This window comes from Thermobia domestica, chromosome 10 (assembly GCF_964235325.1).
Source record: "Thermobia domestica chromosome 10, izTheDome1.hap1.1, whole genome shotgun sequence".
In the NCBI taxonomy this organism is placed as follows: domain Eukaryota; kingdom Metazoa; phylum Arthropoda; class Insecta; order Zygentoma; family Lepismatidae; genus Thermobia; species Thermobia domestica.
The window spans coordinates 223,095,719-223,111,180 of NC_137463.1; positions in this window are offsets into that span (position 1 = coordinate 223,095,719).

Here is a 15,462-nt window from a genome sequence, read left to right on the forward strand (position 1 = left end):
AATGGCGATAAAGGTTGAAACCGAAAGTTTCTAATTTGAACCAATTTGGTGCGATTAGAGAGTTCATGAAGGAAATGAAACCAATTCTTTGAACTCTGAAAAGATTGAAGAAAATCGTTGTAATATATATCACGATTTTTGATGTCATACTTGTCGATTGATGGGCGATTGATTGGAGGGACAAATCCGTTCTATAGGACTTCCGACACTAATGCACAGCATAGTTTGGGAAGACTAAAAGGCAAATAGAAGTCAAAACAAATGCAACTTTTATTTAATCAGGTAAGAAAATTTTTCTACAGTTCTTTTAGTTGTGCATAAGACTTTACATTGCGAATTTAAAATCGTCTTCCATTTAAGAGAGATTCTTTAATTTACAATAACCGTACACATCGCCTTATAATTGTGGTCAATTAGCTAGTGTTGCGGTTTAATATATTTCATGTTCCGAATCGAAGTGAAAACCAGTTTCAGGTGGGAAGGCTATAATACAATTGAGACTATTGTTAACAGTCTTCATAATCACGAAATTGCGTGCAATGGGTTAGTTGTGTTGATTGTATAAAGATAAGTTAACGCTCGCTACACGTATATATATATATATATATATATATATATATATATATATATATATGATTGTATACTCTTCTAGTCCTCGTCTGGAGACTTGAATTGAAATATATAGCAACGTCGAAGATGAAAAACCATAGAGTAGAGATGCCAATCAACGAAATGGTTATATCAATTCTGTCCAGATGGCAGTTAAAATCGATAGACGCTGACATTAGCCCCACTTATTAGTGTAACAATCGATGTAAGCAGTGATACCAATTTAGCCTATTTTTGGGTGAATCTAGCTTATTTAGAGAGGCATTTAGCCGTACAAATCTATAAAATGCTTATAGTTTTAAATATAGCTTATTTCATGAAACTCTTTTGCCATTTTTAGCTTTTTATTAGGTTTTTTAGCATTACCAATTAATTCTAAAAATACCTTTTCTTTGAAAATATTTTTTTTAAAAAAATTAGCCTATTACATCTTATTAATTGATTTCTCTAGATAGGTATGTTTATTACCCAACTAACACTTGTTTTTCCTTCTTGTTCTCTCTCCCCATACACAGATTCACAACTACTTAATACTTACCGACTCAGAAAGAGTTTTTATGTCACTCCGAGTAACGACTCCGTTTGCTACGTATTTTAATTTTCGAATTTCATTGCAAGAATGAGTTTTCTAATACAAATTCATTAAACTGTTCTGTTCTTCAAACCACAGAGATTTAGTTTATTAAAGGAAACAAATAAGATATCTAATTAACTTAAAAACTCTCAATGAAGTCGTGATGATTCGTGTGGGTGTTCGGAGAAGTAAGAAGTGTTTGTAAGGACTACCTGCCGAAAGGAGTACTACTGAAAATTAGGACAATGGCACTCTACCCAAACACAACCAGTCCACAATCCACTGATTGTACATCCAGTTCCACCGCCTCAGCTAACTTCGACGTCATCGATGATGACGTATTTCAATTTAACTTATAATGTGGCTGTTGCCTTTCACAAATCAGATGAGTTGTTGATGGATTTTATTGTAATTTAAAGTCATGTACGTTGCTTGTTATTCTTCAGCGAATAAAATTCAACATTTCAAATTTTACTATAACTCATTTATAATCCTACACATAAAGAGAGGGTTTAAAATATTCAATGTGGTTATAGATTAGCAGCTTAAAATCTAGTCATTTTTGCGTAAAAAAAAACTTATTTCTGAAGGCCATCAAGCCTATTTCCTTAGAGGTTGTTGGAACATTCGATGTAACTGGTTGATTGATTCGTTCAGCAACGTTACTCATTCCAAGTTAATTTACGATGTTGCTAGATAGTATAATTTTTGATTCCCCATACAGGCTGAAGGACTTCTGGAGATATAGCATTATACCTAGGTATAGCATTTTCGCTTATTTCTAGACCTCGTTGGCGCCATTTTGACCTCTGTTGTTTGTAGGCGCCATTTTCAGAACACTACAGTGGACCACTTGTCTTGAAAGGCCCTACTAACTTTTAAACAAGTGATCGCCACACCGTTGATTGATAGCTACAAGTAACTCGCAGGGACATTTTCTGTAAATCGCGTTAACGCTCCGGTTGGCTCACCTTGATTCCTCCATAAACAAAAATAAGATTTTTTTAGTAAAAAAAAAGTTTGTAGTTCTTTTGGTCACTAGTTCACATCAGGATTTAAAAATGATACGGTAGCCAGAAGCTTCATAAATTTGGCAACCACTGTTTTGAACTAATTGACAAAACAAGTGCAATTTTGTATAACACAAATATTTTGCATTTCACATGGATCTTGTCTCTTGTTCCCTTATAACTTCCGCTCTGTACAGTAGTAAATTTCACTATAGCAGAAAAAAGTCGTACCTCTGTGATTTTTAGCACTTTTTTCATTTTTATAAATACACACTTCACTTATTTCCTGTAACAGGTTTCTACGTAAGCCCAAGTGTGAAACTTGGTAGCCAGTAACTAGGTAACTAGGCAGCCAGTAGCCAAAATTTGAAATATTGACAGATCTTATTAAGCTAAATATATTTGTGAAAGCCGTGCAGGCGTCTGATTGATTCGTTCACTATCGAACTAAGGGTTTCGATTCAAGTAAGTTTAAATCCGAACTTTAATAGCTAATAACTCTACGATCAAAGATCCACACAACATATATTTCATCATGTTGTAAACACATGAATGTCTATCACCATACCAAATTTGATCAAGATCAAATGCGTTCCATCAATCGCAATCTAGTCAATTTTTGGTGAATTCATTGAGTTCCAAGCCAAAATTCAATGACAAGTATCACTCGAAAATTAAAGATCTATACACCGTAATATTTCACACTATGCTCGAATGTTTACATAGCTCGTCAACCTTTGCCACCATACCAAGATTTGTAAAGATCAAATGCGTTTTAGCATTGTGATTTTTTGAAATTTCTTCATTGCGCCAAAGACCAAACCCAAAGCTGGTGGTCATTAAGTCGAGAATCAATGATCTGTATAACACAATATTTTATATAGGTACTAAGCTGCACTAGGTCTACAATCATACTGAATTTCGTGAAGATCAGATTAATATTGTTGATTATATACCGCATAAATAGCCTTTCATTAAGTCAAACCTCAAATTCGATGGCAAATAACTCAAGAAATAAACGTCTGTGCGATAAATAAACTGATGAAGTTTTATCTCCATTCCAATTTTTGTTAAGAACGAAAGAGTTACATTGATCATGTACAACATATACTGTCCTGATTTTTTTTAAAGAGAAAATGAAATGAAGGACGGTGAGAAATAACGAGACAAGCATTAAATTCTTCAGCTGTTATATTGTTCCAGGGACACAATCTATGGGTCCCTCACCTCTTCGCCGGAGATAAGGTAAAGTAAATTGCAACTGCATATTACTCCTGTGTTGGATTGTTCTTTAGTAACTGATATCCAGGGTAGTCTCCTCACCACTTTTTTATTATTATTAATACTATTCAGCTTCTTGCAGGCAGTGTTTTCAGCTACATGTTCCTGCTTAAAAGGAGTTGCGCCAGAACTTTTGAAATGAGATTACCGGTATCTAATGTTTTCTTCATAACGCATTGACAAGGGCGTAAAATATTACCCGCTGTAACATTTAAGGATATATTTTTTTTTTTTACTAATATTAGATTGAGACCGGATGATTAATTTTACACATTGATAGATAAAACACACACAAAAAATAGGTCTCTATTTTCGCTTTATGGAGGAGAGTGCAAACACATCTAGATCCATCGCTAGGTCACAGAGTTAATATTTCATCATTTACGCGCAAATGGAGAAAGGTTTGGAGGGGCGCAAAATATTATTCACTGTAACACTTGGGGATATTAGCTACTTTATACTAACTATAGATTGAGAGCATTGACCTGATACGTTGACAAGAAAATACTGTTTCTCATCTCTGGAAGTAACAGAGGAAGGGTTATATTTTCCTTAAGGGAGACGCACGTCCATTTTACAAATCCACTACTATACTAAACGCAATGTTAACTTGAGAGCCGAATCACAAGCGCATTAATACATGTTGGCGCGCGAACCTTTTCGCAGGGAAGCCTTTGTATGTGTGTGTGTGTTTTTTGGTTGGGTTCTCAATCGCCAGGGATTCAAATGGCGCTGCTCTGGGTCTCAGTCTCAGCTGATATGCGCTGAGCGGTGATTTCTCGTCCTTTTTCTGCCGCTAACGAAAAATATGTTTCTTGGTCTATTTGCTTTTAATAATTCATGAAGACACGACAATAGTAATAAATGTATTGGAAATTCGCAAGTGATGTATTTGCAATCCTCACAATTAAAACTCGAGAGCATGAAAACTATTTTGATTATTCATTTCAAATGAATAAGGTAAGAAAGGATAAGAAATGAAGTTATTCTTATATATCTACCTGTAAAAGGTCAATCATGAACAGAAACAGACGAGCAGCCACCCTCCCACATAATAAATTAAAAATACAATTTTCTTTTTCTCAAAGCACGGCAACTCTACGTTAGCAATGAGTAAACCAGCTGCGGACCGGCAACAATCATATCAACAATTTCTTCAACTTTTTTGTCTGCATATTTTTCTCTTAGTCGAGCAGACACATTGATGACAATTTACTTTGCTTGACTTTAAAGAGGTTTCCCTTCCTCGTGTTTACGATAATACTGAGATGATAATAATTCGGATTCATTCAAGATTTCAATTTCGCGCTTAACACTCTCCATGGTTTCAGTTTCACTACACTACCCACACTAACGCACGCGCGAAGACGATACTTGGCAGAGCAGTGTTACTCTCTGCACAAAAATTGCAGAAGTTACATGTGAGTCCCGTTCTTTCTTTTGTTTCATTTATCAGCAGGCATAGAAGTTTCTTACGGGGTAACAACTCTATTTAATTTATGTCATATAAAAATATTAAGCCATTTCCTATCCATTGTGGACGATTTCTAACATTGATCAATTAATTAATTTTACTGGTCTTCTATTTTTGATATAAGGTTTTTCAAGTTTATAATCTTGCAACACTTGCAAGAGACTCGCATCTTAGCTACTGGCTTTTCACTCTTTTCTTTCCTTCTCTTTCCGATTCTGAGTCGTGACGTCATTTTCATAATCCGTTACTAATAAATCTAGTACCTTTTATTTTAAATATTGTTTCTGTATTAACATTGTTATATACTTGAACTCAATTAGCTCTTTGAATTGATCATGTAAGTGATATTTTACATGTGTAACGTGAAGAACTATGTAACGTTCGCGGAGTCGTCCGAATTGAAGTTGCGTATCTCGGCTATCAGGATAAGGTCGCGGCGAGTATAGGCAACGGAACGTATGTATTTCTTCATTCATGCTCAGTGACGTAACTAAGGGTGGCAAACGGGGCTTTTGTCCCGGGCGCCGGATTGAGGGCTCGCAAAATTTGACAAATATTTGTTTTCACTACAAGGCAAGGAAAGGAGTTTTAAACAAATTAAGATCATAAAAAATATCTCAGAAATTTAACAGGACAACAACGAATCACCAAGTTAGGATCATATGCATACAGCACAAGTTAGCATCAGAGGCACCGTTTGAGGTGCACAGAAACCTTTGAAACCGAAAAAGCCCCCAATGTTAAATTTTACTTCCGTTCCCCCCCCCCCCTCGTTAAACTTAGAACGATTTAAGAGAATTATAAGCTGTCTGTGTACAATACACGAACAACAGCTTGACTGTAATAATTAATTTTTTTTTCTAAAGCAACAGACGGTTGATTCATTCTACACATATACACATCCCGACATAATTTTAAAAACATTTTTATTTGCAGTTATTAAGATAAGACTGTAAGAATATGTCAGGCATGCTTACTCTAAGATTATTTGGAAATCAAATATTAATTTGGTGTTTCATCTTTACTAAAAATTGAAATATATATACTGTAATTTTGAAAATTGAATATTACTGTAATTTACCATTTGAAGAAAAAATGGAATAGGAGAATTACAGTGTGATACCAATATTAGGTGTAGTAGGGAAGCATTTTGGTTTGGTTGTTCAGGAAGGGGGTGCCAAGGCGAGTTTTTGTTTCGGGTGACAACTAGCCTATTTGAGACTAGAAACGACAAAAAACACCCAATGTCCGACCCTCATATATATTGAAAATTTGATCGAGATTGGTTATGTGGTTCAAAAGTTATTAGGTTTTATTATTTTTTATTTATATGTCAAATCCCCCTCCCCTAGGATCTACCGTTAAAGTGAAATTACACAATGTTTCCAGATCCGAACATCGTATACCTTGAAAATTTAATTGAGATAGGTCGTATAGTTCAGGAGTTATTAAGTTACAAAAATAGTCACTTTCAGCCTTACATAAATTGACTTTTATATATCTCCCCCTCCTTCTCCCCTCATAAGTTGCTCCATCAAATTTAAATCATAAAAACGATCCCAGGTCTGAACCTCATCTATGTTGAAAATTTGATCAAGATCGGTTGAGTAGTTCAGGAGTTATTACGTATCATTTATTTTTACACTCCCTCCCCCTCCCCCATATCCTCAGTTCTAACATCAAATAAATAGCCTAAAACTAGCCCAGCCTCGAACCTCATCTATATTACAAATTTGATGAAGATCGCTCGTGTGGTTCAGGAGATTTAGAGTCACAAACATAGTGATTTTCAATTTTATATACATATAGATTGACTGCATAATATAGACATAAGGGTACCAATGTATAACACGAGAAATCAGCTTTAATTTCTTTGAATCCAAAATCTGTAATTTTAAGAAAAATGACGAATTCTTTTAATTTTGTTTAATTTATTTTTATCAGTACAGAAACATAAGTTTTAGAGTTTGACAAAGAGTATATCTAATATTTTTGACGGTGTATCTATTTTGAGACTAAAATTATTTGGTATTAATTTGACAAAGAATTTTTAATCCAATATCCAATACTATTTTATCATTATGTTTCATAATTTCAGCAGGTAGGTTGCACTGTATGCAACATGTTTTTTTTTGTATGCTGTATTTTTCCGTTAGGCTTTTCATGACACAGAAATAAACATTATTATTATTATTATTATTATTATTATTATTATTGTTATTATTATTATTATTATTATTATTATTATTATTATTATTATCCATTGATAAATTTTGGGAAGTTATCGCCGTTGGTAGGGAAAATCCCGATATCTAAACACTTGCTTCTAGTTACTGGCTCTTTTGTATTTTGACTTCTGGTTATTTTAACAGGTCAGTTAAATTGTGTGAATTGATAAACAGACAGAACGAGAAAGAAAGTAGTTTTTTGAAACTTAGTCTAATAAATTAGCAATGTCACATTCAATACATACCCGATATAATAGTTTGTGACAATAATTTCTTCTACAGTATATCGACTAATATTTTCACTCTGCGTGAACTAACATGGTTCAGTTTGCTTTGCGAGACTAGCTCAGTGAAAAGCGCATGCGTAGTCTTATATTTTATATCGGATGTGAAATATGATTACAATGGAAGTAGCCAATCACCTTCCGCTTTATTTATCACAAAAGAATAATAGTATAGGATTGCAGTATGACCTTCAGCACCATTTTCTGTATTGTGTGGACAATAGTTGATTTAGTATAATAACGTATATTTAGGTTTCTGAGCAATTCTTTTAACTTAATCGAATTACTTTCCGCAAAACTTTTTATCCACCAACTTATCACACGATGGATATATTACAATATTGCTAGGATAGCAACTAACAGTCATAGATGTTTTTTTTTTTTCAGAATATCATAATGTCACAGAAAAAAGTTCACGTTACCCTACTATAACTGAGTATGTAATCATTTACATTCATTGGTTCACTAAAAAATAATGCTATTGAAATTGCTTCGAAAAATATTTTCGAAACATCATGCACAGTTAACGTAGCGAGTATACTGCACTATTACTTGCTCGGTCGTGCTTCATCGTATTATAAATAAGGACTGTTATACAAGACACTAGCGTACATGGCAAAATTTAGTGACATGTGTTACGCATGAAGTGTAATGGAGATAGTCAACTTATTTTTTCATAAGTATAGACTCGCGTGTAAACTCTTTGATTGTGTCGTCTGATAGTATAAAACGGAAGTCGGTGCTGAATATGATAGCTTCAGTGCGTGATTAATTCAAATGCTTTTTATTTTTATTTTTTTTTTTATGTAAGATATTTGATTGTAGTTTGCTTCCCTTCTGCTGGAATCAAATTCAAACAAATTGGTTTTGTCTTCCAGAAAATTTTAGTTATTAGTATTGCTAAACGACTAATTTCAATCTATCACTTACAGTAATACGTGATTTGTGCCACAGTTAACACTAAATAATCACTTTTCGTAGATTGTCTAGACTTTTTTGTAAATAAATTGACAAGAAACGTAAAAAGAAATGCTATGAATAAATCTTCATTAGTGTTAGAAATAAATTCCAACCCGCCGTTACAGTCTTCAATAAACTGATACCGACCAACTAGCTTTTAAGCTTTGTGACATGTTCTCCCTGAATTAGCTCCCATCGCTATTTCTAGTCTTTGAGACCGGTGTTCGCGGTACTTAATATAACTAGGTCCACTGATGCATTTTGGTAAATACTGGGCTAACAGCAAAAAGAAATCAGATCAGGGGTCACGCAGAGCGAAATCATAACTCAAAAGGAGCAAATTATTGTTATTATTATTTTATTGAAGAATTTTATAATTGTACCTCGGGACCGATTATAGGCGTCTCCTATATCTTAAGTAATAATATTTTGTGCTTCGGATTTCTCCTTAAACTGTAGGTACACAGAGCATCAGTTCTGAAAAGGGACTCTAAATTCCAATCAAATATACAAACGTGTTATTGCTGCAGAAAAGTAAAGTTTTCATTCTATCTGTAAAGTATATTCTGTTTATCTCAGAAAATAACATGCTATAATGTGGGGTAGTAGGTTAATAAATACACGCTACTCATGTCACGTATTTATTTTCGCAATAGGGACTACTTTTTCTGATCTGCTTTCGAGTCCAAGAGAAAACTATTACTTGTGTATATTTCTAGAACATGCTTGTACTCTGTAAAGATGAAATTGGATTATTGAGCATCATCGGTGAAAAGTTTATTTATTCAAAAAGGGAAAGAGATGTACGTCATATTTATTGATCTAGAGAAGGCTTTTGACTGTGTGAATTTGGAATTGTTTTTGGGAGTTTTAAAGAAAGTTGTGGTGGAATGGAAAGATAGAAGATTCATAAGAACTTACATATGAACCAACCAGTAAGTGTTAGAACAGAGGAGGAAATGATACAAGAAAGTGCAATTGGAAGGGGAGTTAAACAAGGGTGCTGTCACTCGCCAACTTTATTTTCTATCTATGTAGAAGAGATATTGAAAAAAAGCCTACAACATAAAACCGGCATTTCGGAAGGAGACAGAATGATTAAATGTATATGATTTGCAAATGATATGGTACTTATGGCGGAATCTGAAAAGAAAATCAGTAAAATGTTAGAAAACGACAAAAGGCAGTGAAGAATATGGGGTAAAAGTAAATGTTAGAAAAGACAAAAGCCATGATAGTTGGAACGAAGCGTTCAGTGTCAAATATACAAACATGAGGAGAGAAAATAGAATAGTTGACTAGTTTTGCATACCTGAGTTGAAATAAAAGCAAGAATAGGAATGGTGAAAGTAGCCTTTAGGAATAAGAGAGGTCTATTTTGTGGAACATTGAATAAAGAATTGAGAAAAAGACTCGTAGAATGCTTCTTGTAGAATGTTGTACTAAATGGGTCAGAACACGTACATTATGCAAAAGATATGAAAAACGACTGATCTTTTGAAATATGGGTGTGGAGAAGAACGGAGAGAATTAGTTGGGTCGAGAGGGAGTGTTAGAAATGGTGAGGCAGAAGAGAACAGCTTTAGATATTATTGAGAAGATGATGAGAACCTAATTAGTTGGAACATTGCCTAAGAAGAAACTATATCATGAGGAACGAGCTAGAGGTTATGGTGGCACGAAAAAGAGGAAGGGGACGAATGACGGTACAATTTATGACGTAACCGAGGCAGAAGATTCATACGTGAAGACGAAGAGGTTAACGGAATACCGTAGAGATGGAAGCTTCTCAGCTACGATACTTGACCTGCTCATAAGGGTGATGATGATGGTGATCTTACTCCATATTTAGGGTTAATTACTAAATAATCTCCCATATGTAGTATTGAAACAATATCTCAGGAGCCTTCTGAGATGATCACTCGGAAAAACAACCCCAAAATTAAAGTCTTGTGTCTTTTTCCCAAAGGAATATCTTATATTATTTACATAGTTTATCATGAAATATTGATGTATTTGAAACATCAACAAAATTCTTTGAACTGTTTCTGAGAAATCGAATTGTTCGTTTTACACTCTCAAGTACGCTCCTTTTAATTTCAGAACAAAAGGATAATTTGAACTCCCCCATTGAAGAACCTAATAAAAGCTAACTAACTGTATGGCCTATGGAACCCGGAGGTTCAATGCCGCGTTCACAAAAGCTCTCCACTGACTTCTATCATTAGCTAACTGCATCCAGTTTCTACTATGTATTCCAATCTCTGCGAGATCCGTCTTAATATTGTCCTCCCATCTGCGCCTATGTCTTCCTAATGGTCGTTTCCCGATTGGTCTTCCAGTTAAAACTTTGAAAGCGTTTCTCCTTTCTTCCATTCTAGTTACATGACCTGCCCACCTAAGCCTCCTAGACTTGACGACCCTAACAATGTTGGGTAAACCATATAAATTATGTAGTTCCTCGTTATGAAGTTTCCGAAATTCCCCATTCCCGTTCCTCTTGGGTCCGAATATTCGTCTCAGGATCTTGTTCTCAAATACTTTCAGTCTATGTTCTTCCCTCAGAGTAAGTGACCATGTTTCGCAGCCATACAAAACAACAGGCATGATTATCGTTTTGTATATTTTAAGCTTCAAATTCCTCGACAGAATTCGCGACGACAAGAGATTTTGAACCGAATAGTAACACGAATTCCCTGCTTTTAGTCGACATTTAATTTCTCCGTGAATATGATTTTCCTCTGTTAATATTGATCCTAAATATTTGAAACTATCCACTTTATCAAAAGTATTATTTAATATTTTAACGCATCCATAATTTGCTGTATTCCGGTCCCGACGCACTTCCATGTATTTAGTTTTCTCTGCATTTACTTCTAAACCCAAGTCCCTGCAAACGTTTAATACAATCTCTGCATTTCTTTCTATTGTTCTTCTATCATCCCCTATTAAATTTACATCATCAGCATATGCCATAACCTGGTGAATACCGTTCAATTCTAGACCCTGGTTGCTATCTTTGATTTTCCTTATAGCGTATTCCAGAACGAAGTTAAATAGTAATGGCGACAACGCATCTCCTTGTTTCAGGCCATTTTCGACGTGAAAGCTCGTGGACAAAAATTTTCCTACCCGGACTTTACTTTGGGATTCATTTAAACATATCTTAATTAATCTAATTAGCATTCTCGGTATTCCAAGTTCTGTAAGAACGTTGTATAATGTTTCTCTCCTAACCGAGTCGTACGCCTTTCTAAAATCAGTAAATAGTTGATGTGCCGGGGTAATGTATTCCCACTTTTTTTTTCGAGTATTTGGCGAATGGTAAATATTTGGTCGATAGTTGATCGATTTCGTCTAAATCCGCACTGATAATCTCCAATAATTTCATCTGCGTATGGGGTCAGTCTTGCTAATTGAAGATTTGAAAGGATTTTATAGAATGTTGGCAGAAGAGAAATGTCTCGATAATAAAAGCTATAAATCTAAAACGTTTACGAGATATATTGACGTTTATGATCTGTAGGCGTGTGTACATACACCCTGGGACGAATGGACATCCAAAAATAACGTTTTGACGCTTAGGAGACATGAAGGATGTAAATTTGCCAAATATAAATTTTTTTCAGCATCATAAGAACTATTGTTGTTCGAAAATAGAACCGTAAGGAGCTAGGAGATGGGATGCTGTATTGTTCGTTCACTCTAGGATGGAAGATTGTTTACAAACAACAATTGTAGTGCGAGCGTCAAAACTTAGCTTCTCACCACTACATGGTTAATTCATGGTTGCCAGGCACATGAATCGCCGAACCGAATGTACCTACTTCTGCACAGTCGTGGACCAAGTGCTATTACTACATAAATTGCTGCTTTTGAGATGACTGAGATATTAACGTTATGACAAATCGAGTTAGTGATTATGTAATACAATCTTACATATAGTGCAAACTCAATTTTGAACAAGTGTTCTTGTTCGAAAGTGTGAAAAAACCTTGTACGCCTGGCAATATTGGAAGATGGCAGTTTCTGTTGTAAACAATAAACAGAGAGAGAGAGAAGACCGTTAGGTTCGCTGGACAGCGTTGTTTTCATGAAAAGGCGACAGAAACATACTGTGCTGATTGTAAATAAGGGTTGGGAATTTCGATGCGAGTATAGGTGGATATATTCTCGCCACATATTGCCTGTTGGTGAATGTTTGCAATGTTGCAAACTGCTAAGTCTAGAATTTCATACTAATTGAACGAGCTTTGAGAAGGATTAGTATGATGCAATAATTATATACTACAAACCATAGACTTAAAGTATTAGGAAATAAACCATGCTGCTGTAAGAAGAATATAATACACAGTGAATTACGTGTTCAAAGTACAGTATAAAGCGAATTTTAACATTTAAACATTTTAAAGTTGTACACATTTGCCCTGTTTGGGTGCCCTTACCAGACACTGTGCAACACAAAAAAGGCATTAAAATAGGTAGATCGAGCGTGGGCATGAACCCGGCTCTGGCCGGTATTCCTTATTAAGGTTTTCCTCAGTCCCATGAGATGAATGCCCAGATGGTAGCTTCTGTAAGGCAGGGGCGGATCCAGGACGGACTTCTGGGGGGGCGGTAGGTTTTAATACTGCTACTTAGAGCTACTTTTAAGAGCTCCAAACTCTGGGATTGTTTTTTTTTAATATATAAAATGAGAAAGTTTCCTTTCCTGGGGTGGGGGGCAATCACCACGATCGCCCCCGGGATCCGCCACTGCTGCAAGGCCAGAATTGGGCCAAACACTGAGGCCCCAGAATTGGCGGGAAATATATTCCTTCAGAATATGTTGCCAACACTTCCACAAATATTATCGTAGTGGTTTCCAATATCCGTTTTTCGTTTATATGTGCTTAAATTCATTATGAAGTAAATGTAGAAGTGTTTCATTTACTTTCTTTCTTTCTTCTCATCTTTCTCATCCTCACTCTCCTTTCCCCATGTTCTTAAAATTTGAATACTATCCTCCTGTAAGATTGTTTCTCTCCACGGCCCAAAGTTTAAAGAAACCAACCTGATATAGTTAACTATTAGCAGAACTGTAACAATAAATTTTCATTAGAGGCAGCGCCGTAACTTAGATTTTTTCTGGGGGGCAAGCATTAATACGTGTATTTGGGCCTCCTAGAAAAAGTTGTTTTTCTCATTCTTGGGCCCCCTTTTTCTATCTTTCTCTTACTATTTATGCACCCCGGAGCCTGTGGGCCCTCCCTCACGGCAAGATCTGCAGGACCCTTACTTACGGCCCTGGGCCCGTTCCATACATGACAAATTAAGGGGACAATATTGACAAATCTCAAAGCCATACGAATAAATGTTATTTCTAGGGACCCTAATAATAGACGTTTTTTTTACTGAAGTGGGCCCAGGACTCACTTGTTATATTTACCTTTTGTGCGCTGCTTTATGTAATATAGTGAAACTGTTTGATGCTTCATTTATAATCTCATGTTCGTATTGTATATGGATTAAGAAAATTTTGTCTCCAAATGGGCCCCTGCGAACGGCGGGGAACCTCCCTGGGGGGCAGTTGCCCCTCCCCTGCCCCACACAAGTTACAGTCCTGATTAGAGAAAAAGTAAACTCTAGAAATTTACGCAACTTGCAAATACCAAACACTACTAGTGCTAAAATTGATGAGTTAGTGCCACTGTTACCACTGCTATAAGGGGAAAGTAGGGGAAGGCTGCTAAGATTCGCTGGCCAGTTTTGTGTCAAAACACAGCGCCAAGCTACAGTAAACAGACAATACTGTCACATTTGTTTGAAGGAAGGTTGTTAACAACTTTTATTATTATTATTATTATTATTATTATTATTATTATTATTATTATTATTATTATTATTATTATTATTATTATTGTATATCTTGTGTTACAGGATGTATTCACATGCTGGCAGGTGTTTAATTATACTGGAATACTATTTTTTAATAACCGATATTTCCTTGTCACAAAGGAGATAAAAAGCATCAGATTTTTACATTCTTAGTGGTTTAAATATCACACTTAATAAAAATTCACATATGGAGACATAAGAGTAAATGAAACATTATTTTCACCTTATATTGTAGTATGGAACTGATTTTCCACGAACATTGTCAAACAGTTTTACAAGGTGCAGCCACGATATATGAGCTCGTATATGAATGAGCACAAGCTTAATTAACCAATGATCCCAAGCTTAATTAACAGAACCGACCCCTATTAAGATTGTATATAAATCTTCTTTTCCGGCAAAAGTATTACACATTTCTGACCGCCAGACGCCGTTTTCTTTAAATTCCTTGCCATTAGTAGCGCCTCTATAAAAGAAACCGTTTATAAAAGAAAGCTTGTGGTGGTCACTTTGAAACTGGTGGAAAACAGAGGGCTTACAAAGAAATGTTTACAAGCAGATAGAAAAGAAGTGGCTGAGGAAGGGAGGGAATTTCAAGAAGAGACGGAAATATTACCAACTACTTTCAGAATTTGTACACAGGTGCGACAAAATGTTTCTTTCGACACGTAATTAAAGAAGACTGTTCTTTACGCAATAACGATGAGAAACGACTGGAAGCTTTTGAAATGTGTTTGTGGAGAAGAATGGAGAGAATTAGCTGACTCGAACGGGAAACGAATTAGAGAGGCTTAGAAATGGTGGGAGAGAAAAGAACAATTTTTGATATTAGAAGAGTAACAGAAACTGGTTGAGACATTTTCTAAAAAGGAACTGTATATTGAATAAAGTGCCTGAGTGTATGCTTGGAGGAAAGAGAGGGAGTGGACGAAGGAGACTACAATTAGTAGACGGTATCAAAGAGAAAAATCGCACATGAAGACGAAGAGGTTAGCGGAAGACCGTCGAGCATGGAAGCTTCTCAGTTGGAGCAATTAACCTGCCAATACTGGCAGAATATCTATGATGATGATCAGTGGCGTATTTACGATTTTGTTTCGGGAGGGGCTATTCTAACTTTCGCGGGGGGGGGGCCTTGCCTGGAAATGTGAAAATTCTGCAAGAT